The sequence below is a fragment of the Triturus cristatus genome, chromosome 4_1, assembly GCF_964204655.1.
Source record: "Triturus cristatus chromosome 4_1, aTriCri1.1, whole genome shotgun sequence".
Classification (NCBI taxonomy): Eukaryota; Metazoa; Chordata; class Amphibia; order Caudata; family Salamandridae; genus Triturus; species Triturus cristatus.
The window spans coordinates 69,984,319-70,009,319 of NC_140585.1; the positions used below are offsets into that span (position 1 = coordinate 69,984,319).

General features: G+C 50.8%; 1 protein-coding gene across 1 annotated transcript in view; it reads right to left on the minus strand.

Annotated features, from left to right (window-relative positions):
* LOC146839550 (apolipoprotein L3-like) overlaps positions 1 to 25,001 on the minus strand; it is a 139,967-nt gene that overhangs the window by 113,872 nt on the left and 1,094 nt on the right. The window lies entirely within an intron of this gene.

A 25,001-nucleotide genomic window follows, 5' to 3' on the forward strand; every position in this document is an offset into this window, starting at 1 on the left:
CAGTGGGCCCTGGATCTCTATTATGGACTGTGATTAATTTGGCTCAGTGGTTAATTTGTAAAAGAATGAGTGTTGGTGCCCAAAGCTCTGCTTAGAAGTCTCCGGTCGTGGCTGTTAAATGCCACAGGGCCCAATACCGAGGCTGCTTAGTCTTCAATCCACCTCCTTCCTCTTTGATCCATTAACAGAAAGTCAAGAATTTATTTCAGCCCCAGTAAAAAGCTCCTAGTGTAATCAGACAGCTCTTTTAGCCACTAAATTCTTTTCAGACTGATCCTTGGATCCCCACGAGATAGCTTCACCTTCCACTGACTTCCAGACTTACAGCTGCTCCCAGTGAAAACAGATCTTTTTCTCAGACTCCCTCAACCTTTTCACAGTGGGCACCAAATGCATGTAAATTTTTTTAGAAATTTCGTTCTGAAAGTCCACCTTTCACTCTTTGTGCATTACTAACAAGGTGTTAACTATCTATCATGTTACAATAAGCTTTTCTTTAGACAGTTTTTAGGTCGCGCATTCGAGACCTCTTGTATATACTTATATGTGTATGTACTTTGTGGGCTCTAGAGATTAGTCCTAGGACTGGTCTGCTTCCGATTACAGACTTTTTCTGTTCAACTGCCTCTATTTAACGGTCTTGATAGAAAACGACCAGTAGAGGTCAGTAATATACCAGAATTGCTTTCTGCTGAGGGACTCTTTTTTTTTAAAAAAAATTCTGGCAACTGCCTCTATTTAACTTTCTTGATAGAAAACAACCAGCAGAGGACAGTAAAATACCAGAATCACTTTAGCATTCACTAGATTCCAGTCCATAGAAATTGTTTTCCACGAGCACCCGTAGACAATAATATTTTTTTTCAAATCTTGTATTTTCAGTGACATGACCACAAAGGCCCTGATTTTATATTAAAAACAGAGCTTTGGACCATACCATTTCCCGCTGAAAGGCAATATTTCTCTAAATGTGTTCCCATACCTGGCTTGTCACGCAGTTTGGTGCTTACTTTCCCTCCATGTCAACCCGTTGACTGTGGCGTAAAATCCGCCACGGTGCGGGTTAATTCTTGCACAGGCGGGGCCGCATCGGCCAACGGACGTCGGTAGCACTACGGAGGTACTGCTCGCGATGGCCGTTGGCCGACGGGGGCATCGAAAGGGTTAAATAACAGTAGATGTTTCAGCATCCAGGCTAATGTGCTGCATAGCTAAATACATATAAGGTCCCAAAGGCAAGACAGATTGCATTGCAAATGCTTGTTAATTATGAACCCCAGGAATTCCCTTTACAATAGGTCACTGTCTGAACCCATGGCATCAAAGAGTGAGCCGCGAATGGCAGAGTAATAAATAACTTGTTTTTATGTGGTCCCTTGTTCCCCCCACTTTTAATGTTTTTAGGCACTGTAGAGAACTGTTTGTTGGGAGGTGTGGTGACTGACAGACGACTTGTTCCTGGGGGTGGGAGTCGACCGACACGACTTGCTCACCTCCCAAAAAGAGTGCCGTACTGAGGCAAAGCGCCCCCCCCCGGGGCCCATGCTCTCCCCTTGTTACTCCACTGGTCAGGAGTTCTGGATCTCAGAAAGATGGTGCAAATATTAAATATTTTGCAAGCAGATGTCCCAAAAATACAAAATAGAGAACCACGTAAAAGTGGAAGTCATACGCTTAAATAAACGTTTTACATTTTTTTTTAAATTAACCATTACATATAATGTTACCAGAACAGCAAGAGGCTTCCTAGAAGGCAGGTGTACTTACAACAGGTTGAAAAAGCCTTGTTAGCTTGAATACAAGACACACAAAAAATGTGAACAAAAAAGGCATATATTGGCTTTGAATTACTGATGCCTAATGAGATAGTTTAAGCACATGAGGATACTAAAAATATAAAAAGTATACACAATAGAAAGAAAAATAATTGGCAAACTAAAGTCCTGCCCATCAACCCTGCACCTCTTCTTAGCACATGTGCACAAATTATCAGGAAAATGACATCACTCACAGTGAAAGAGAGCCAATGGGGGGGGAACAACCTTTACAACGCAACTTTTACAACGCACTACCATTACAACGCATTTTTTACAACGCATAATCCATTACAACGCATGATATTACAACGCATGACACTACAACGCATTTTTAAAAACTACCTTTACAACGCATTCCATTACAACGCATACTACCATTACAACGCATACCATTACAACGCATAATATTACACTATACTATCCAACACTTACCCTACTGATGCACCCCCTGGAGTTAGAATAGTAATTTTTACCCCTATACTATCCAACACTTACCCTACTGATGCACCCCCTGGAGTTAGAATAGTAATTTTTACCCCTATACTATCCAACACTTACCCTACTGATGCACCCCCTGGAGTTAGAATAGTAATTTTTACCCCTATACTATCCAACACTTACCCAACTGATGCACCCCCTGGAGTTAGAATAGTAATTTTTACCCCTATACTATCCAACACTTACCCTACTGATGCACCCCCTGGAGTTAGAATAGTAATTTTTACCCCTATACTATCCAACACTTACCCTACTGATGCACCCCCTGGAGTTAGAATAGTAATTTTTACCCCTATACTATCCAACACTTACCCTACTGATGCACCCCCTGGAGTTAGAATAGTAATTTTTACCCCTATACTATCCAACACTTACCCTACTGATGCACCCCCTGGAGTTAGAATAGTAATTTTTACCCCTGCACTATCTAATACTTACCTTAAATGTAATTTAATATTATGCGTTGTAATGGTATGCGTTGTAAAGGTAGTATGCGTTGTAATGGTAGTGCGTTGTAAAGGGATTTTTTTAAAATGCGTTGTAGTGTCATGCGTTGTAATGTCATGCGTTGTAATGGATTATGCGTTGTAAAAAATGCGTTGTAAGTGCATGCGTTGTAATAGTGTGCGTTGTAACGTCATACATCCGCCAATGGGTGAAGCGGGCTGAACCATCGAACCCACGCTGTATGCTGGGGGGCGGGAGCCAAATGGAACGACAGCTGAACAGGCCAATGGAAGAACAGGGCTGACCCAAAGTGTGTGCATGTGTGTATGTAGGAGAGTGGAATCTGACTAATGGTTGCCCCCAACTTTTTGCCTGGTATTTAAGTGGTTTTTGACTAGTCTGGCTGGGATCCTGCTATCCAGGACCCCAGCCTATCTGCTTTCTCCCTAAAACTGTTGTGAGTACTCTAGGTACAAACATAATTGGATGCTGGGCATGCCCTACCAGCCCCTTGTAGATGGTACCCTAGGTACCCAGGGCATGGGTCCCCCAGTAGGCCTACCAGGGCTGCAGCACTTATTGTGCCACCCTGGGACAGCCACCCAAACTGACACCACCAGGCCACTACTGTAGCCTGGGTAAGGTGGTGCTAGCACCCCTTACAGGGACGTAGGTACCCTATGTCCCATACCATACAACACATATACTCTCATAGGTCACCCCTATGGCAGGCCCTGGTAATCCTACAGGGCTGGGTGCTGAGGTATGTGTGAGGGGGGACCCCTACGTGAGTAGGACCTCTCTGCAACCTTCGTAAAAACGTTACTGGGTTGTTTGTAGTGTAGCCATACCATATACTCTTAACCGCATTATAAGTTATTGCGTCATCGCTGTAACTTAGGAGTGGCTACACAGAACCATATCGTGTTTGGTGTCAAACATGAAGGAATCATACCCCCAGTCCAGCCATGGGCATGGGGGCACGATTCCCCCTTGCTAGGAGGGTGATATGGGAAAAGCGGTAGAATTTGGAAACCAATTTAAAAGTGCACATGTACCACAAAATGGCTACTGTTCGCCACCTACACGACTCTGGCTGGCTGTTGCTGGGGAAAACCCCAGCCTCGCCATCTGGACAATAGGGCTCCTGTGGCAGGGAGGTGCCAGCACCTCCCCAGACAGGATATGTGGATTGGAACAGGGTGGGTGCACCAAATGTCCTTTCAGAGTTGCACGTAGGCAGCTGCAGAGCCCCAATTCTGCATACACCGCCTGGAACCGGTTCAGGGGCATCCTGCCCCTCGCCCAGGCGGGAAACACACAAAGGGGAGTGGGTGTAGCCACCCTTTCCCGCCTCTACTCTGATTGGTAGGCTCTATTTTGGACCATCCCCTAATCTTGGGGATATATGGGAATAACTTTGCCCTAGAGCCTTAGATTCGTACAGGACTTCACAGAACTGACCTTCGACGAGCTGCTGCCCAGCTGACTGAAGAAATCTCCCTTGGGATAAAGGAGTTATCCCCCTGCTTGGCAGGCACCTAAAAGACTACAAGATACCCGGTTGGAACTTCGTTGCTCTCACGACCTTCGACGCCTTCCAGCAACCTCGAGGTGGGTCTCCAGTGCATCCCAGCGTCCTGTGAGTGTGCCCAGCAAGTCTGAGCACCCTGGACCACGTGGGTGTCGAGATCCCCGCATACCCCGAGACACCGGCCACCTCTTGTCCAGCACACGACCCCAACCAGTGGGGAAGTTGTGCTTTGGCCCATTCTTGAGCCAACCTTCCAGCAGCATTTGTGCCGACTCTCAGCTCCCTGGCCCGCTCCGGTGGCCCGTGGGAGCCCTTTTACGCACTCCATTTTGCTGCCTTCCGCAGTCCCTTGTCTCTCGACTTGTGGGCCCTGACGGAGGACAATCTTCTTTTCTAAGAGTTCCCCTGGTTGCTCCAGGCCTGCTCTACGCTCCCTGCAAAGGAGAGCACCCTCAGACCACGTGGGTCTGCACCAGCAGCTGCTTTGTTCATCTTGCGTGGGTTGCGGTTGCCAATGCTTAGTGGATCCAATCGGGACACTAACACCGCAGCGACCCTCAGCCGACGTGGGACAGTCGCCCTCCAGAAGCTGGCCTTCCTTGAAGCCTCCCGGAGCCCGTGACTGCAGAGCCCAGCTGTACCTTCCACACCTGAAGCACCCGACATCCACGAGCTCCTTCCTGTGAGCTCCCTGGTCACTGTGCTGTGACCCAGACTCTGTCCCCTCTGCTTTCAGGTTCATCTTTGTCTTTTCTTCAACTTCAATCTTCACGACTTCAGCGACACTTCCAGCTAGCAGCAGTTTGGACTCCTTTTCCATAGAAAATCAGCCCGCGACCCGACACCAGAATCGACCTATGCACCCGGCTTCCCTGGGGCAGGTAACAGTGGTACTTCGGTACTTCCGTGGTGGTGGGCTCTCCAAAGCCTTAAGTCTCAAGCCTTAACTTTGTACTGTTGTTAGAAGTGTCCTTAAACCTTAATTATTCAACCGCGACATTCTCCATAGGCTAACATTGCGATCCCGACAGCAACTTCTCGCACTGCACACGCCTCCCGTGGGTCCCCTTCCTCTTAACTGTGGGTGGATTCTTAAGGGGCCAGCGATCCTGAATGCCCTAGGCATTGCCTGTAGAATTGTCGTAGTTCTTATACCACTATTTTAGTATATGGTTTGGTCCCCCCCTGGGGCCCATTGATTTCTGTGCTATTTATTGTGTTTAGAAATGCTTGTTTGAATTGTAACTTTGCCACTAGCCACATAAAGTGACTGTGGGATTCTGTCTAGAATAAATACATATATTTTATATATATACCTGTGTGGGCTACTCTTTCATTTGGTTATTCGAGAGGTTATTATGGTAAAACAATAAGCTTAACACTCCTTCAAGACTTAGCCTGAAGGCTGCTCTCCACAGCTACCACTAGGATAGCTTTCTTTAAAGGTTGTCTTAAACCTACCATCAATAGGAGTCGAATTGGACTGGTGCAAGGTGTCCCTATAACTAGGAACAGCATATGCCAGGCCAACTTCTCACATTGGTGTGCAGCGGTTGGATTCAAGCTTGCCATTGTTTTACCAGATAACAAATTGAATTTCTAAAGTGAAAGCCACAAGGTACCAAAGGTACATATAAATTCAAGCTAGAATACAATAAGTTCTACTGAACTTGGAGTTGTGTGTAGAGGGTCTAGCACACCTTGACTACAACTCAAGAGAGGGTTCAGTAGGCCACACTTAGTGTAGGTAGATACATCACTACACTAAACATGTCTTCAAGTGGCACTAAGGCTATGGAAGGACCCCAGAGGGTCCCAGTAGATAAGTATGATAATTTCACCTTTGCTGAGCTCAGGGAAATGTGCACCCTTAGGAGACTGAAGACAGAAAGAGGTGCCAACACAAAACGTCTCAAAGAGATCCTGCTCATAGCAGACTTTATGGAGTCCATAGGATCCAGAGGGACGGACAACGTGGGTGGGCACCCCTCAGAAGAGGACACTCCCAGAGTGGAATCTGAAGAGGAACAGGAAGAGGATGAAAATCCTGACCTGGAAGACACAAACCACTCACAGCATGGAGGTGATGGCCCAAGAGGCACTCCCTCCACCCTTAAAAGGAGAGTGGTGGACCCCAGAAGGAACAGATCCCCCTCAGTGGGATCCAACCGTTCTAGGGGATCCAAAGGGTCCTCTGCCTCTTCTCAGAGAAGAGAAACCTCTCATGAGAGGAAATGCAGACTGATCAAATTTGAGCAGGCTAAGCTTGAGCTTAAAAGAGAACAGTTAGCATTGGACAGGGAAACCCTGGAGCTTCAGAAAGCTTCAAGAAAGTGGGGTCTAGAGATCCCTGGTGGCAGTAAGGAAACCCCTAGAGTTAGAGAGAAAGTCCCTGACAATAGGAACCTCCACAAGATTGTGCCCCCCTATCAGAATGGGGATGATATCCACAAATGGATATCTGCTCTTGAAAGGGCCTGTAGAGTACAGAGGGTCCCAGTAGAGCAGTGGGCAGCAATCCTGTGGCTCTCCTTTTCAGATAAAGGAAGAGACAAGCTCCTCTCTGTAAGAGAAGAGGATGCTGATGATTATTATATCCTGAAAGATGCTTTAATAGATGGGTTTGGCTTAACCACTGATCAGTACAGACTTAAGTTCAGAGACACCCAGAAAGCACAAAATCAGGATTGGGTAGACTTTGTGGATTGTGCAACCAAGGCACTGGAAGGTTGGTTAAATGGCAGTAAAGTTAATGATTATCAAGGATTGTATAATCTCATTATGAGGGAGCAGATTCTTAATAATTGTCAGAACCAACTTTTACACCAGCACCTGGTGGACTCTGATCTGACCTCTCCCCAAGAATTGGGAAAGAAGGCAGACAAATGGGTCAGAACCAGGATCAGGCCTAAGAACCAAGTTGGTGACCAGAAGAAGGATTCCACTAAGCCCAAAGAGAAAGGTGGGGATGATAAACAAGAAAAGTCCTCTGAAGGGCCCCAACAAACCAGTGCTGGGGGTGGGTCCCAAAATCCTTCCTCTAATAACAAGAAACCATATTGCCATGTGTGTAAGAAACCTGGCCACTGGAAGACTGACTCCAGCTGTCCTAAGAATGGCAATAAAGAAAATGTTCCTCCAAAACCAGCTCCAACACCTCCTGTTACTACTAGTAGTAATCCCCCAGGTGGTGGGAGTGCACCCAAAAACTTAGTTGGGTTCTCTTTGGGGACACCAGTGGACTCTGGCCTAGCCAGGTCCCCTGCATTAGCAACTATGGTCTGTGATGGTGGCATGGGGTTTGCCAACTTTACCATGAGCCCCAGTATTCTGGGCAGGTACAGACAAGAACCAATAATCAATGGTCAGAAGGCTGTGGCCTATAAGGACACAGGGGCCAGTGTCACCATGGTGACCAAGAGGCTAGTGCCCCTAGATCAGCTTTTACCTGGGTTTAGCTACCAGGTGACCAACATTGATGGAATCAGGACAGATCATCCCATGGCAGTGATAAATCTCAGCTGGGGAGGAGTCACTGGCCCCAAGAGAGTGGCAGTGTCCCCAAACTTGCCTGTAGATTGTCTACTGGGGAATGATCTAGAAATCTCAGCCTGGGCTGAGGTTGACCACAAGGCCCATTTGAAAATGGTAGGAATTCCTGAGAGAGTGGATGAGACCCTGAGGGCCTCACCTCCACCCCAGGAGAAATTAGAAAGAGTGAAGCCTGAAACTATGGATCACTCTACCCAAACAGAGAGCATAGGGGAGGAGGAGCAGTCTTCCCCCCACCAGACTACAGGTAAAGGTCCAGTTTCTCAGGGAACTGATCCTGCCCCTTGTGAAGTAACTGCCCCAGAAGTGGACAGGCCTGGCCTGCCCACCTCTCTGATGGCAGTGGACCCTTCCAAGGTGGTACCCAGTCTGGAGCAGGTATCCTGCCCCTCTCTACCCTGCCTCAGTCAGCCCAGGGCTGCAGAGGTCAGGGAGGTCAGTGGACCCTTATTGGGCCCCTGCCCAGAGGAACCCCCTCATCAACAGATTAGGGACACCCAGCAGAGTAGTTTCAGCCAGGTGAATATTCCTCTACAAACTGAGGGATCCCCCTTACCCCTAGGTATAGGCACCCCTCAAATGGATGTTGTTGAGCACAGGGAAACCTGGGGCCTAGCTGCCCCAGACCTTCCAGTGCCCTCCACTATTCCAGCCAAAGGGATCCAACCCCCAGCTGTAGGCAGCCAGAGGTTGACCCTTAGGGCCAGATATGACACCGTCCTGGGCAGAAAGGCTTCCATAGTGGCCAGTGATCTGAGGAGGTTGAGACCAACCCAAGTACGGTCCCACTTCCAGACTCAGACACCCCACCAGCCCACCTCTGACCCAAAAACCAATACAGGTAATTTCCCTAGACTTTGGAGAAACTCTAGAACCCCTTGGGGTAGGATTTCCCAAGTGGACCATGACACAGGGAGCAACCATGTTAGTACAGGTTCTTCCTTATATGGCCACTCAGGAAATAAAGGCTTATCTGGACAAGGTTAGCCTTATCTCCTTTCGTTTGGGGGGGCGGGTTATGTAGGAGAGTGGAATCTGACTAATGGTTGCCCCCAACTTTTTGCCTGGTATTTAAGTGGTTTTTGACTAGTCTGGCTGGGATCCTGCTATCCAGGACCCCAGCCTATCTGCTTTCTCCCTAAAACTGTTGTGAGTACTCTAGGTACAAACATAATTGGATGCTGGGCATGCCCTACCAGCCCCTTGTAGATGGTACCCTAGGTACCAGGGCATGGGTCCCCCAGTAGGCCTACCAGGGCTGCAGCACTTATTGTGCCACCCTGGGACAGCCACCCAAACTGACACCACCAGGCCACTACTGTAGCCTGGGTAAGGTGGTGCTAGCACCCCTTACAGGGACGTAGGTACCCTATGTCCCATACCATACAACACATATACTCTCATAGGTCACCCCTATGGCAGGCCCTGGTAATCCTACAGGGCTGGGTGCTGAGGTATGTGTGAGGGGGGACCCCTACGTGAGTAGGACCTCTCTGCAACCTTCGTAAAAACGTTACTGGGTTGTTTGTAGTGTAGCCATACCATATACTCTTAACCGCATTATAAGTTATTGCGTCATCGCTGTAACTTAGGAGTGGCTACACAGAACCATATCGTGTTTGGTGTCAAACATGAAGGAATCATACCCCCAGTCCAGCCATGGGCATGGGGGCACGATTCCCCCTTGCTAGGAGGGTGATATGGGAAAAGCGGTAGAATTTGGAAACCAATTTAAAAGTGCACATGTACCACAAAATGGCTACTGTTCGCCACCTACACGACTCTGGCTGGCTGTTGCTGGGGAAAACCCCAGCCTCGCCATCTGGACAATAGGGCTCCTGTGGCAGGGAGGTGCCAGCACCTCCCCAGACAGGATATGTGGATTGGAACAGGGTGGGTGCACCAAATGTCCTTTCAGAGTTGCACGTAGGCAGCTGCAGAGCCCCAATTCTGCATACACCGCCTGGAACCGGTTCAGGGGCATCCTGCCCCTCGCCCAGGTGGGAAACACACAAAGGGGAGTGGGTGTAGCCACCCTTTCCCGCCTCTACTCTGATTGGTAGGCTCTATTTTGGACCATCCCCTAATCTTGGGGATATATGGGAATAACTTTGCCCTAGAGCCTTAGATTCGTACAGGACTTCACAGAACTGACCTTCGACAAGCTGCTGCCCAGCTGACTGAAGAAATCTCCCTTGGGATAAAGGAGTTATCCCCCTGCTTGGCAGGCACCTAAAAGACTACAAGATACCCGGTTGGAACTTCGTTGCTCTCACGACCTTCGACGCCTTCCAGCAACCTCGAGGTGGGTCTCCAGTGCATCCCAGCGTCCTGTGAGTGTGCCCAGCAAGTCTGAGCACCCTGGACCACGTGGGTGTCGAGATCCCCGCATACCCAGAGACACCGGCCACCTCTTGTCCAGCACACGACCCCGACCAGTGGGGAAGTTGTGCTTTGGCCCATTCTTGAGCCAACCTTCCAGCAGCATTTGTGCCGACTCTCAGCTCCCTGGCCCGCTCCGGTGGCCCGTGGGAGCCCTTTTACGCACTCCATTTTGCTGCCTTCCGCGGTCCCTTGTCTCTCGACTTGTGGGCCCTGACGGAGGACAATCTTCTTTTCTAAGAGTTCCCCTGGTTGCTCCAGGCCTGCTCTACGCTCCCTGCAAAGGAGAGCACCCTCAGACCACGTGGGTCTGCACCAGCAGCTGCTTTGTTCATCTTGCGTGGGTTGCGGTTGCCAATGCTTAGTGGATCCAATCGGGACACTAACACCGCAGCGACCCTCAGCCGACGTGGGACAGTTGCCCTCCAGAAGCTGGCCTTCCTTGAAGCCTCCCGGAGCCCGTGACTGCAGAGCCCAGCTGTACCTTCCACACCTGAAGCACCCGACATCCACGAGCTCCTTCCTGTGAGCTCCCTGGTCACTGTGCTGTGACCCAGACTCTGTCCCCTCTGCTTTCAGGTTCATCTTTGTCTTTTCTTCAACTTCAATCTTCACGACTTCAGCGACACTTCCAGCTAGCAGCAGTTTGGACTCCTTTTCCATAGAAAATCAGCCCGCGACCCGACACCAGAATCGACCTATGCACCCGGCTTCCCTGGGGCAGGTAACAGTGGTACTTCGGTACTTCCGTGGTGGTGGGCTCTCCAAAGCCTTAAGTCTCAAGCCTTAACTTTGTACTGTTGTTAGAAGTGTCCTTAAACCTTAATTATTCAACCGCGACATTCTCCATAGGCTAACATTGCGATCCCGACAGCAACTTCTCGCACTGCACACGCCTCCCGTGGGTCCCCTTCCTCTTAACTGTGGGTGGATTCTTAAGGGGCCAGCGATCCTGAATGCCCTAGGCATTGCCTGTAGAATTGTCGTAGTTCTTATACCACTATTTTAGTATATGGTTTGGTCCCCCCCTGGGGCCCATTGATTTCTGTGCTATTTATTGTGTTTAGAAATGCTTGTTTGAATTGTAACTTTGCCACTAGCCACATAAAGTGACTGTGGGATTCTGTCTAGAATAAATACATATATTTTATATATATACCTGTGTGGGCTACTCTTTCATTTGGTTATTCGAGAGGTTATTATGGTAAAACAATAAGCTTAACACTCCTTCAAGACTTAGCCTGAAGGCTGCTCTCCACAGCTACCACTAGGATAGCTTTCTTTAAAGGTTGTCTTAAACCTACCATCAATAGGAGTCGAATTGGACTGGTGCAAGGTGTCCCTATAACTAGGAACAGCATATGCCAGGCCAACTTCTCACAGTGTATATAAAATATATGTATGTATGTATGTATGTATGTATGTACTTATATAGCGCTCGACTTACCCTTGGGCATCTCGGCGCTTGCATTGGGAACCCGTCCTGGCTTTTTCCCTGTGAGATAACCCGTACTGGGCATCCCCAAGGTGAAAGCCAGGCATCCCGCCGCGGGGGGGGGGTGCCGTAGTGGAGATTAAGCAAGCTATTGCCCAGAGTTGCAGAGTGTGAACCCATGATTCGAGTAGGCACCGAAGTGAGAATTATCGTGTCTGTGGACACTTGGGCTCAGACCCTGCCACGTCGGGAATTGAACCCTGGTCCCGGGTCTGACCTCTGCTTCAGGGTATGCCTTCTCTAACCAGTGAGCCACACTTCTCCACTATGTATGCTTTTATTGCATGAAGCTAGTGAAACAATAAAACCCGTCTCTAGGCCGGACCTAAAACTGACCACTGGTTAAGGTGAATAGTGTCACCCCAGAGCCCCTCCCCTTGGGGACACTGTGTCAGAGCCTGCTCAGCTGCTATTCTGCACTCCTACGGTCTCTTGAAAAGCTGGGCCGGGAGCCAGTCAGAGGAAGGAAATGGTTTATTCTCCGCTTTGCTACAGGACGTGAACCCTCTGGGACACTGTACCTGGAGCTCTCTGCAGAGCTGCCAGGGTCCCATGTCACGTGACACCTTCCGTTAGCCCTATTGTGTAGGCAACAAAACAGAGAGCCGATTCACACACAAAAACAGCTGTAAATCTACACCTGCAGTACCGCGCCTATGTACGGACTTGTCTTTGTAATTCTGAAAACATTTCCGGTGTACTTCTGAGAATCACAGATTCATGTTGGTGATTGTGCACAACCACATCTGTCCCCTCTATCAGAACGGCCACGCCCCGCCTGCGAGGGGGCTTACTCTGGTGTAATATTACATTTATTTGATGCGTTTTTATATAGCGCGGACTTTACCCGAAGGTGTCAGAGCGCTTCACAATAGGAATAGTAATGATACATAAGGAGAAAAATTACAAGTGAGCATGTTACAAAAGCAAACGTTACGTTACATGAGGCAATAGTGACAATTGTGTAAGTATCAAGAGCAAACAAAATACAAGAGGTAGCAAACGATACGTTACAAAAGGAAAAAGTGACGTGTGCAGGTTACAAGAGCGTACAAAGTACACGTAGAGGTAAAATACTGCAATAAATGGCAGACACTCAAAACTCTAAAACAGAGGTTACGTTACCTGAGGCAGTGGTGGCCGTTGTGCATGTATCAAAAGCAAACAAAATACAAGAGGTAGCAAACGATACGTTACAAAAGGAGAGGTGACGTGTGCATGTTACAAAAGAGTACAAAGTACAAGTAGAGGTACAATACTGCACTAAATGGCAGACACTCAAAACACAGAAACACACTGGGAAGGCACTTCTATAGGCATGGAGAACAGAATTTCCTATAATGGAAGGACTTCCTTCAGAAAATAGAGGGCGTGAATTAAATTTGGAAGTGTCTTTGAAGGAGGAGAGCTTTGAGGTCAGTTTTGAAGGCCCGGGAAGAGGTGGTGGTCCGGAGCTGAGGCGGAAGTGAGTTCCAGATTTTCACCGCGTTGCCTGAAAAGGATTGGGCCATCGATCTTTCCTTCTTGAAAGTGGGAGGTTCAAGCAATACATTTTCTGCATTACGTGATGGTCTGGATCCTCCAGAGAGTTTCAGTTTATTCGCCAGGTAGCGAGGGGAGGAGGAGCGCAAGGCTTTGTGGGTGATACAGGCAGTCTTGTAGATAGATCTTGCCTCCATGGGAAGCCAACGGAGGGTGGATAAAATGGGTGTGATGTGGTCGCTTCTTTTGGCCCCATATATGAAACGAGCTGCTGAATGGAGAACAGACTTCAGGGGGGACAGGTGGGATTTGGGGAGGTCAGTAAGAAGAGAATTGCAGTAGTCCAATCTGGAGAAAACCAGCGATTGGACCAGGGTTTTAAGGTCGTGCTCCGGAAAGAAGCGACGAATACCCCAAAGGAGGCGCAGTTGGTATCGAGCAGACTTTGCAATGGAATCGATGTGGGAGAGTAGATTGAGTTTTTTGTCGAGTATGACACCAAGGGATTTTGCGCTCTCGACAATGATGGGTTTATTGTTCAGTAGGTTAATCTGATCCATCCATGATTGCACTGGGGGAGGAGAAAGTGAGGAGGAGAGGAGGAGGAATTCAGTTTGAGGGATTCAGGATCAGTTGATGAGTTAACATCCAGTTTGGATTGGAGTCGAGAGTAGAGCTTAGGAAGGAGAGATCGTGAGTAGATATGAGTGTCGTCCGCATATAGAGGATAGTGGATCCCGGATTTACTCAGGAGATTTCCCAACGGTTCTAAATAGAGATTGAACAGTGTGGGTGCAAGTATAGAGCCTTGAGGAACACCTTGACCGACCGCTAAAGGAGATGAAAGACTGTTCGCTATTTTGATCATTTGGGATCTATCAGCGAGGAAGGAGGCAAACCATTTGAGCACAGTGCCCTCCATGCCCATTCTCTGTTGAAGAGTGTTAAGGAGAGTATTGTGATTGACAGTGTCAAAGGCTGCAGAAAGGTCAAGAAGAATTAGAAGACAAGACTCCCCTGAATCGAGTATCCGCAGCGCGTCATCAATCACTAGCAGCAGGGCTGTTTCTGTGCTGCATTTTTTAATGGAGCCGGACTGGAAATTGTCGAGAAGATCATTGTCCTCGATATGGCGAGAGAGTTGTTTCGCTACACATTTTTCTGTGATTTTCGCAAGAAAGGGTAGGTTAGTGATGGGACGGTAGTTGTTGAGGTCATTCACATCAGCGGTGGGTTTTTTAAGCAGCGGGGTGACCTGCTGAGTTTTGAAGGATACAGGAAGGGAGCCTTGACTGAGGGAGAGGTTGACCAGAGTGGTCCAATAGGAAAGGCAATGGGTATAGAAGTCAATGGCATTAGAGATGGGGTCAAGAGAATGGTTAGAGGGCTTTGTATCGAGGATGCATTTAAGGAGGGCATCATCAGAGATGGGGTCAAAGTTTTGCCAAATGGTTAAGGATTTGCACTCCTCTGTAGGGGTAGGATGAACTACCTGATTTACAAGTGATTTCACCTTTTCGTCAAAGAATATAGCGAATTCCGCTGCTTTCTTTGGTGAATCCTCCAATTTGGAGGTTGGGGGAGAGTTGTTTGGGTTCTTGAGGAGTTCGAATAGTTTTTTGGATCTATTTTTGGCTGAGTCAAGGAGGGATTTGAAGTGCACCGCTTTTCCAAGGAAGATGTGCTTGTGGTACTTGGATCTTGCTGAACGAAGCGTGGACACATTTTCGGTGGAGGGCGCTTGTCTCCATGGTTTCTCAAGGACTCTTAGGTACTTCCTTTCTTCATAGAGGGATTTGTTGAACCAAGGTGCTGAGGGAGTGGGCCTTTTCTTTTTGCTTTGGAGAGGAGCGACATTATTGATTTCGACTGCAAGGACTGTGAGGCATTGGGAGGTAAGTTCGTTAACATCTATGTCCGGGTCTAGCCTTGGAAGTGATAGCAAAGCAGAATCACAGAGGGTACTGAGGTCAATATTTTTCGTGTCACTGATCCAGGAAGTAGCCCTCTTAGGCTGGCCAATAGTTATAGAGTGTGATAGGTGAAGAGAGAATGGGATGAGGAGGTGGTCAGACCAGTCTACATGAATAGGGGTAGCGATGGTCAGCAAGCCTGCTTTAGAGATAACAAGGTCCAGGGTTGAGCCCTTAGAGTGTGTTTCAGTGCAGTGTTGGATAAGATCGTTTGCAGAGAGGAAGGTGGCCAGCAAATTCACATAGGTGTCTTGAGGCGAGCCTCAGTGGACATTGAAGTCACCCACGAAGCTCTGATTGTCACTTTTCGAGTATTGGTCGCTGATGCAGTCTGTGAGTTCCTCCATAAACGAAGGGCTGCTACCAGGCGGGTGGTAGATAACATGGGATCTGAGAGGTGAGCGGTGGTGCAATTGAAGCTCAAGAGATAGGCATTCAAAAGTGTGGAAGGAGCTGTTAAGAAGAGCCTTAAGTTGAAGGGAGTTTCTAAAGAGGACTGCAACACCTCCCCCAACTTTGTCAATTCTGTCATTTCTAAGTATAGAATAGCCTGAGGGTACAAGGAGATCAAACAGAGTGAGAGGTATCGTTGAACCAGGTCTCTGTGAGGAAGAGCATGTCAATATTGTGCAAGTTGATGGTATCGGAGATTTCAAGTTTGTGTTTTATTGCAGATCTGCAGTTGTGGAGCATACAGCGTAGCTCTGTCGCGACTGTTTTGGTGACGGGGGCACTTGGACTATGAGGGGTGATGGGGATATTGTACTTATATGAGGGCGCTCGGTAGGGTTTAGGTGGATGAGTGGTTCTGACAGAGGAGATGGTCGGAATAGTGTAGATAACAGGGTTACTGGGAAGTGAAAGTGGAAGAAGGGTGGCGTTCGAGTGCTTGTGTGAGTTTGCAGACGACAGGCTATGCTTAGCTATTATGGGGTGTGGGGGAGAGGTGCATCTCGTGGGAAGGTGAGTGTTTTCCAAAGAAATTGAGGTGTATGGAAAAGTCGAGATCTTTGAGCTTAAAACTAAAATGGTAGTTTCAAGTTGGGAGATGGAGGCGATTAGAGAGCCTAGCTTATTTTCCAGAGAGAGTAAGGCAGAGCACGGCATGTTGGGTGGCTGAATGGAAACAGGAGGGGGTGGAAGACAGGGAGAGGTGGGGGAACGGGAGGGGAGTAGGGGTATAGGGTTCAGAGGTGGGGAAAGGTTTTGGAAGAGAGCAGGAGTTGGTGCACCAGGGGTGAGAGGAGAGTTGTCGTTGTTGGCGTTGCAAGAAGGATATGAATTAAGGACAAAATTAGGGGGAGATAGGCGAGGAGTGAGGCGGTGGGGCGGAAGGAGAGGGGAGGAGTGTGTGGAGTCATAGGGATGAAGGAGGTTTGGGAGGAAGAGAGGGGAGGGGGTTGGAGAGGTCCTGGCAGCTAGGTGAGGTGGCTGGGAGGGAGCAGGTATCAGGCAGAGTGGGGGGGATTGGGAGATAGGGAAGTTGAAGAAAGGAAGTGGTTCTGCTCGGTCCGAGGGAGGGAAGGGGTTACCGGGGGAAAGGGGGTAGCACAGCATTGCTGGAGGAGTGTGGGGAAGGAGAGAGATGGAAAGTATTTGTGGGGAAATCGGGGTACATAGTGAGGGGAGGAGGGGGAGGAAAAGCAGAGAGGAGGAGGGAATAAGGGGAACAGAAGGAAAGTTAACTAGGGGAGAGGGCTGGAGGAGAGGTGGTTTAAGGAGGAGGGTGGCTGGTAGGGATAGGGGGGAGGAGATGAGAATGGAGTGCCGGGACGGTGCAGAATGGACGAGGAGCGTGTTAGCTTGAGGTAAAGCTGAAGTGAAGAGGGGGGGCAAACAGTGAGGGGGAAAGAAGAGGGTCGACCTGTGCCTCCCAAGGGTGCAGCCTATTGGAGAGTGGGGGGGGGGGGTCAGGGGAGGAGAAAGGGAGTAATTGGTGGAGCTAGGTGAAGAGTCAAGGGATAGCCCGGTCGCAGGGGAGGGGAGTAGGGAAGGGAAGAGGTGGTCAAAGAGAGATAGACAGGTGTCTTTGGCTTGGATCATGACAGTACCGTTATTATAGAGTGAGATAGTGAGGGAGCCGTTAAAACCCGCAGAGGGGGACATTTTTAGCTGTTTCCCATGAGGGATAGAGGAGGAGGAGGTGACGTTAAGGGAGTTGTAAAAGCTGGTAGACCAAGAGGGTATGTCGTGCGTGAAAAAAAGTAGACCGTTTTTGAGCCTCCCGTAGCGACCATTGTAAAACTGATCAACAAAAAGGGAATCAGGGAAACATTCAATGGTGTGATGCTTGAAACGTTTTGCTGAAGCTTTAGTCAGGTTAGGAGGATAAATGATTTTGTAGCAATTAATTCCAGACTTAATTCGAGTGGTGGCCATGTTGGGAAATTGTGGAGGAGGAGGGTGGTGGGGATATGAGAAGGGTGTTACTAGGAAAGCGGTGATAAGGAGAAGTATGAGGACAAGAAGGGGGCACATAATCCAGACGTCGGGTGAAGGTATCTGAGCTATTGTGGAGTCAGGAAAGTGAGGCGATTAGGAACAGGTTGTTACTTCAGAACAGGACTGATTCAACAAGATAGGACTGAAGATGGAGTGGTGTAAGAGGAAAATCCCTGTACTTAACATCATCCTGTGACATAAACCACATTATGCACAGCATCACAATAGGCCCCAAACGCATAGTACGCCCAAAATCTCAACAGTCTAATATTGGACACTTACCTCCTAAGTATCTCCAACATTAGGGGCATAAAGCACAGGGTGGAACATAGTCTCACTAGCATAAACCAAAGTATGCAAGACAACCTCAAAATCATACAAACACATTTAGAGGTAGCCAGAACCGGGTCCGAAAATCAAAGTACATGAAATACACTTCCTAGCACCACAAATACACATTAGGGCCTGGTGCCCTACAAACCTCCCGGTCCCCCTGTTCAACTGGCCATCCCAAGGGGGCTCAAATGCCCTGTGTCCAGAATGTCGGGCTGCTGCCAATGCAGCGAAAGACCAGGGTGCGTACTTGCACAAATCTAAACGTTGCAGTTGGCACCAAGTGCTGCACAGCTGTAAAGAAATGGGGCAAGGAGTGCATCTCACTCCTAACTCAGACAGAACTACCCCCAAATACCCTAAGAGTCTAGAGGAGGACAACTTTCGTCGGTTCACCGGTTGGGAGAGGATTTATCTGCCCTTATTGTCCCTTCAGGGCCCCAGGTTTGTGGTTGCCCCTTCCCTACTGCACGTTAATTTCCTTGCACGCCGTCTCTGTCACCTGTGAACATGTGGAGGGTAAACCGATACGCAGCAGTGGTTGCCACTGCTGGTGGGAAGCCTGCGGTGCACACCTCTTGCTGCCCCTGCCACTGTCCCCACTTACTGCTCTTATCCGTGCGTCACGGGTGTGGTTGCATATGTCAGGAGGTCTCGGGTAGGAGGGTTCAGTAATGGAGGCTTGCTTTGATGCCCTTACTGCATGTGTGACGGCGGGTTCATCACTATTGTGGTCTTGTGGGTTTCGCTTTCCCTCCTTTGTCCACCCTGCTTAGGGTTCAGCAAGCAGGCAGCAACGCAGCGTTACCCCCTAATCTTCACCCAGCAACAGCGTCTGGTTTGCTAGCCACTTATCTGTGTATAAGGTGTATAAGGCTTGGGCAAGAGTCAAAGCCCCAGATCCGCAGATCTCAGCTTCCGGGGTGTTTACACAACTTGCGCCCCAGGCAGTTCGATTCGCTTCTCCGCCCCCTCTGAACGCTGGATGTCCTTGTACCTCGTTCCACCTTCCACTCTAGTGGGGGGTTTCGCATGTCTCCCAGGACCTCTCAGCAACACGGGTAAGTCCTGGGCTCCCCGTGTTCTTCCCCCTTCGGCATGCCACAAGCCAGCGCTCTCCGTGGGCTCCCTGCTCACCACTGTTGGGGCCCTCGGCCGGTTCCGATGCCCCGGTTCCAGGCTCTGGGGGTAGTGTGCAGAATATCCTGTTAGGGGGAGCGAGTGCTGGACAATCGCCGCTCCCGATCTGCGGTCTGTAACATTACCGCAGACCGCCTGGAGCTCCCGGCACCTCCATCTTGGGATCAGGCTGCCTCTGCAGGGCACGCGTTAAGCCCTCAATAGCGTCAGTACCGATCCCCCTTACATCATACTCTGAAGTAATAGAAAGCGTAAGTAGGATGTAATGGATATGGTAGTAACTTGAGCACATCTAATCTGCTTCCGGGAGACTCCCAACCAGTCTGGGAGACTGCTGTGGGGGCAGTAAAAACTTTGTTAGTTCTTCGGGACCTGCCAGGTTACAAGAGATGCAGTACTAACCGATCGTGACGTGACTCATCAAACTGGTGCATTGTGGGAGTTGCAGTCTTGGTTCATCATGATTTTTTTGCAAAAACAATTTTTATTGCATATTTCAATTACAACAGTCATCTGCAAGGACCAGCATATCATTGGTCTTCTCCTAGTAATATACTCCAGTGCATAGTACAGTGCAGACCTCTTCCAACTATCAACGCACTGCCCCCCAACACTCCCCAAATACAAATACTCCCTCCCCCCACCCGCATGTCAGTGTGCCATAGTCGCAGGTACCGGGATAAGTCTGTCTCGTGATTGGCCGTGGGAACTGCCGCGGGCCACTCTCCACCCCCATGATCAGGCGCCAAGCAGCAAGGAGAAGAGAAGCCCCCCCGCCCCCACGTGTGCCCCGTCAGCTACCTCTCCGCCGCTACTCTGCTGCATGCTGCTCCTGTGCTTCAAAACCCTCCTCCGCTTCTGCGCCCCACCCCCGGAGGTCTACCACTAGCACTTCCCATGCATGTGCCATGTCTAATGCCTTTTCATCATTTCCCCGCAGCGCTAGCTGCAGCCGAAGTGTACTCTCGCTACCCGCCCATGTTGTGAAGGTGGTTCTCCACCTCGCAAAGCTGGGGCCAGTTCTCGAATTCCAGTGCATGGTAATTTCTCTTTTAGCCACCACCAGCCCTAGGTCACAAAACCTGCTCGTGACTTTCGTGCGCGGTGTGTGGGGAAACCACAGCAAAAGGCAAACTCCCATTTCCACCCCCAATTCCCGCCCCGTTACTTGGGTGTCTTGGTTCATCATGATGCAACAAACTGAGCCGCAAGCAGTAAAACGCAAAAGTTGATATAAGTTAGTCGGTCCTACGGCCATAAGTAGACGCGCTGGTGACGTCATAGAGGCACGTGGCCCCAGAAGTGATCTGCCCCTTTCCACATTATTATAGCAATGTTTAGCTCCAGCACAATTGAACCAAAGTAAGACTGCAAGTCCCAGAATGCACCCGATTAATGACGTGGCATTGAGACACGTGGTTGTGATGGCCTATAAGCCAGAGGCCACGTGGCTAGCGCGCTGCAACGCGCAGTGAATTACAGGACACACGACATAGTTTCCAGCGTGGTCCCGACTGCCGTTTGCGGGCCACGCCCCTTTATTTATACTGAGCGCCTGACGTCATGCGTCAGCGCTCGCACCTCACCTCCGACGCGGGTAGACTATACCGCTACCCCACGTCGGAGGATATTACATTCCTTCTAACCTTTATCAAAACAAACAATAAACATTTTGACCTTGTAGGTCTGTTACCAGTCACTGGAATTCCAGTCCCAGGTCCGTCACACTAGGAAGTCAGCCAGCTGGGAGGATGGCGCCGGATTTCTTCTCCGGCTGTATCCGGACTGCTGTCCCCGCGCTGATGGTGTTGCCGGGACCACTCCTTGCGAGGCTGCGCTCCCTGGGGACCTCTCCTGAGGGCTGGGCGACCTCCCGCCTGGTGTTCCTGGCGGCGACGTTGCACTCTGGTCTGGTTGACTCTCGTAATCGGTGGGGGTGGACCCCTGACTCCCTTCTGGACCTCCATCCGCTGGCGGCTGACTCGGCCAGTCGCCCTGGCGTTCCGACGGACGCTGGTCTGAGGTCCCGGGGTGCACTCTTTTGAAGAACGATATGTTCCTGGTGACCTCCTCGGTCCCTCTCCTCGCGGTGACCAGAGTTCCAGTTCGGCGGACTACTGTCCAAGGTTTGTGTTCAAAGGGGAGCCGGAATTTGCTCCCAGGATACCGGTCCTTGAGATAGACTCTGTCTCTTACTTGAATGGTCGACATCCGGGCTCCGCGCTCGGCACTGGCCTGTTCATTGGAGTGGGTCCTGTTGGCTAGGACCTTCCCCGCGTCGATCTGAGGCGGAATCCAGCTTGGGTGATGCGGGATGGTGTCTCGCACTACTCTGCCCATGCTCGCCGGTCCAGGGGCTGTCTCTGTCGTGAGATGAGGCGTCAGCCTATATTCTCTCAGGAAGCTGTAGATGGCCCTCTCGAGCGGCGACCCTTCAGCGTGCGCAATGCGTACCACTTTGTTGAGGGTCCGCATGAACCTCTCCGCTTCCCCATTGGCTTGAGGCCAGCGCGGGGTCACTTTCCGGTGGTGGATTCCCCACTCCTTTAGATAGTCCGCAAATTCTTGCCCTTGGAAGGGTGGGCCGTTGTCTGTCTTGACCACTTCGAATATTCCGTGCGTGGCGATCGTCTTCTCGAACTTTGTGATGACCTCCGCGGCGGTCTGGCTTCCCACCACCTCGACCTCCGGGTACTTTGTGTAGTCGTCGATGATCACCAGGGCATAGCGTCCATCTGGGAGGTGCCCAAAATCTGCGCTCACCTTCTCCCATGGTCGCTGCGGGTTTTCCTCGGTGATGACGGGGTGGGGGTGATCCGGCTGACCCGACGCCTGGCACCAGGAGCATGTTCGGACCGTTCGCTCCACCATGGGGTCCATCCCCGGGAACCATACCTTGGCCCTCAGCCGACTCTTTGTTTTCACCATGACTTGATGGCCCCGGTGTGCCAGGTCCACCGCTTGCTGGGTCAGACGGGAGGGGATTACCAGTCGCGAGCCCCGAAGAAGACACCCACTGGTGTCGACCGAGAGTTCATCCTTGACCCGCATAAGCGACTCCAGGATGGCCTTGGCTTGCAGCGTTCGTCTGGCCATGGAGGACTGGATGGGGCGCCAGTCATGTGACTGGACGGCCGTCAGGACCAGTTGCAGACATTCGTCCCCCTGGGTGTCTGCTACGATCGTGTCGAGGCTCATGGGCAACGGCCAGGACCTCTCTGATACCATCCGGACATATTCTTCCGTGTCTTCAGCATCCTCTTCTTCCGCTTTAGTGGCTACTCTGGGATGTCTCGAGAGATAGTCCGCGGGATTCGAGGAGCCTGGCTTGTACTCCACTGTGTAGTCGTACTCCTGTAGCTGAAGGATCCACTTTTCGATCCGCGGCGGGGGTTTTGACGCCGATCCCTGAAACAGGGGGATGAGGGGTTTGTGGTCCGTGGACACGGTGAATGGATTGCCGTACACATAGACGTGAAAGTGTCGGCAGGCCCAATGGATGGCAATCGCTTCTCGCTCTATCTGCGAGTACCTCTGTTCTGTGTCCGTCAAAGAGCGGCTTGCATAGGCTATCGGGGCCCACTCACCATTCTCCTGCAGCTGCGCGAGCACTGCCCCTAGCCCATAGGGGCTGGCATCCACTGCCACATTGGTGGACCGGGCCGGATTAAAGTATGATAGGGTGGTGTCATCCGACAACGCCGCCTTGGTGTCCTTAAAGGCTTGTTCCTGTTCTGGTCCCCATTGCCACGGGGTGGTGGACTTTGTCAGTTCCCTGAGGGGCTTCGTGAGGTTCGACAAGTCCGGGACAAATCGGCCGCAGAAGTTCACCATCCCCAGAAAACTCCTGATTTCCGAGATGTTGGAAGGTGCTGGAGCGTCCTGCACATCTTTGACCTTGTCCGGGTCCGGGGCGACTCCTTGGTCGGAGAATGTGTACCCAAAGAAACTGATCTTCTTCTTTAGGAATTGGCACTTCTCCCTGTGTAGGGTCAGTCCGGATTCTTTGATCCTCTGGAGGACCCCTCGCAGCCTCCGGTGGTGATCTTCTATCGATGAGGCGTACACCAGGAGATCATCGCTTACGTTCAGGACCCCTGGCAGCCCGCTGAGGACTTCTCGGATAGCGTTTTGGAACACCTCCGCGGCGCTTGAGATTCCGAAGTTGAGGCGTCGGTACCGCCTGAGGCCGACATGTGTCGAGAAAGTAGTGACGTAGCGAGAGTCTGGGTGCAGCGCCAGTTGGTGATATCCGGACCTAAGGTCCATCTTCGAAAACCATCTCGCGCCGTTCAGTTCTCCCAGGATGTCGTCAATGGTGGGAGTTAGGTGACGCTCCCTCTTCACCGCGGCGTTGGGGAGGCGCATGTCCACACAGATGCGGACCTGCCCCGGCTGCTTCGGTTTTCTCGCCACTACGATCGGGGACACCCACGGGGTGGGTCCGCTGACCTTCTCAATAATCCCCTGCCTCTCCAGTGCCTCTAGCTCGTCCTCCACCTTCTTGCGCAAATGGAATGCAATGCGCCTGTGCCTCAGCGCCACCGGTTGGACCGACTGGTCGATGTGGAGGGATACTTCTTTACCTTTGAGGCATCCGATGCCCTTGAAGATGTCTTCGAACTCCTCCAGGATGGCCTCTAACTCTTCCTCTTGCACCGCCAGGGCGAACGATATCAGCCTCAGCTCTTCCGCTGACTGCCCACTGATCAGCATCCCATTTCCCTCAGGGGTCACGTACACTGTGGTGGGTATCTTGATGTCATTGTGGCACATCTCCGTCTTGAAACATCCCAAGAGCGGGATAGGTGTCTTCTGCCCATACGCGAATACTCTGATTCTTGCTTTGCTCAGTGGGGGGCTGGGATTCAATTGTTCATACACATTGGCCGCCATGAGCTCGATCGACGCCCCCGTGTCTATGGTGGCTCTCACGTCCTGGTTGTGGATCTTGACCTTGCACCTTGGGAGTCGTCGTCTCTTCCGTCGTGGCTGGTCTACCGCGAACACGTAGTGGACCGGGTAGTCCCCTGAGTCATCATCCATGTCCTCTCCGTCTTGCTCTTCCGCCACCGTCTGGGCCGCCTCTTTCCGTGACTTTGTGGACCGGCAGACTGCCACAAAATGGTTCATCCACCCGCATGCACTGCATCTTTTCCCTCTTGCCGGGCAGTCTTGCAGGCGATGTGGCGTGCCTCCGCAGTATCCGCATCCCTTCTTCCTGTCTTGCGGCTTTCTCCCTGCGTTTTGGCGCGACTTGGGCCTTACCACGTTGGTCGTGTCCACCGCGTTGACCTGCTCCGTCTTGACAGGGCGGTGGAGCGCCGCCTCCATGTGCGACGCCCTGGCTTGCGACAATTCTTTCGACCGGCCCAGAGTGAGGATGTCCGCCAGGGGCTTTCCGTCCTCCTGAAGAATGTTGACTCTGAGTTTGGACGAGTAGCATCCTTGAATAATCTGACCTCGGATCTCCTCCTGTTCGTCGCGGAAGCCACACGTGCTGGCCAGTTCCTTCAGGCGCCCATGGAATGCGTCCAGCGATTCTTCTGCTTCCTGCTTGGCCTGGCGAAATATGAACCGTTTGTAGTCTCTGTTCGCCATCGGCTCGAAGTGCGCATTCAGGGCATTGAGAAGCGTGACGTAGGTCTTAGGTGTAGCCTCCACCAACGTCTTGTAAATGCGATGGATGTCCTTGCCTCCCAGGTGGAGGAGCAGGGCCCTGCGCCGCTCTCGGGCTATGCCCGCCCCTTCGAAGTAGATCTGGAGACGATCGGTCCAGTCTCTCCATCGTGGGGCAAGAGAGGAGGAAGCTCCGTCGACCACAAATGGCTCAATGGCGGGAATAGACGCCATCTTGGCGCAGTCGCAAAGACACTCCGCAGCACGTGCGCCGCCTACCTTCCTGG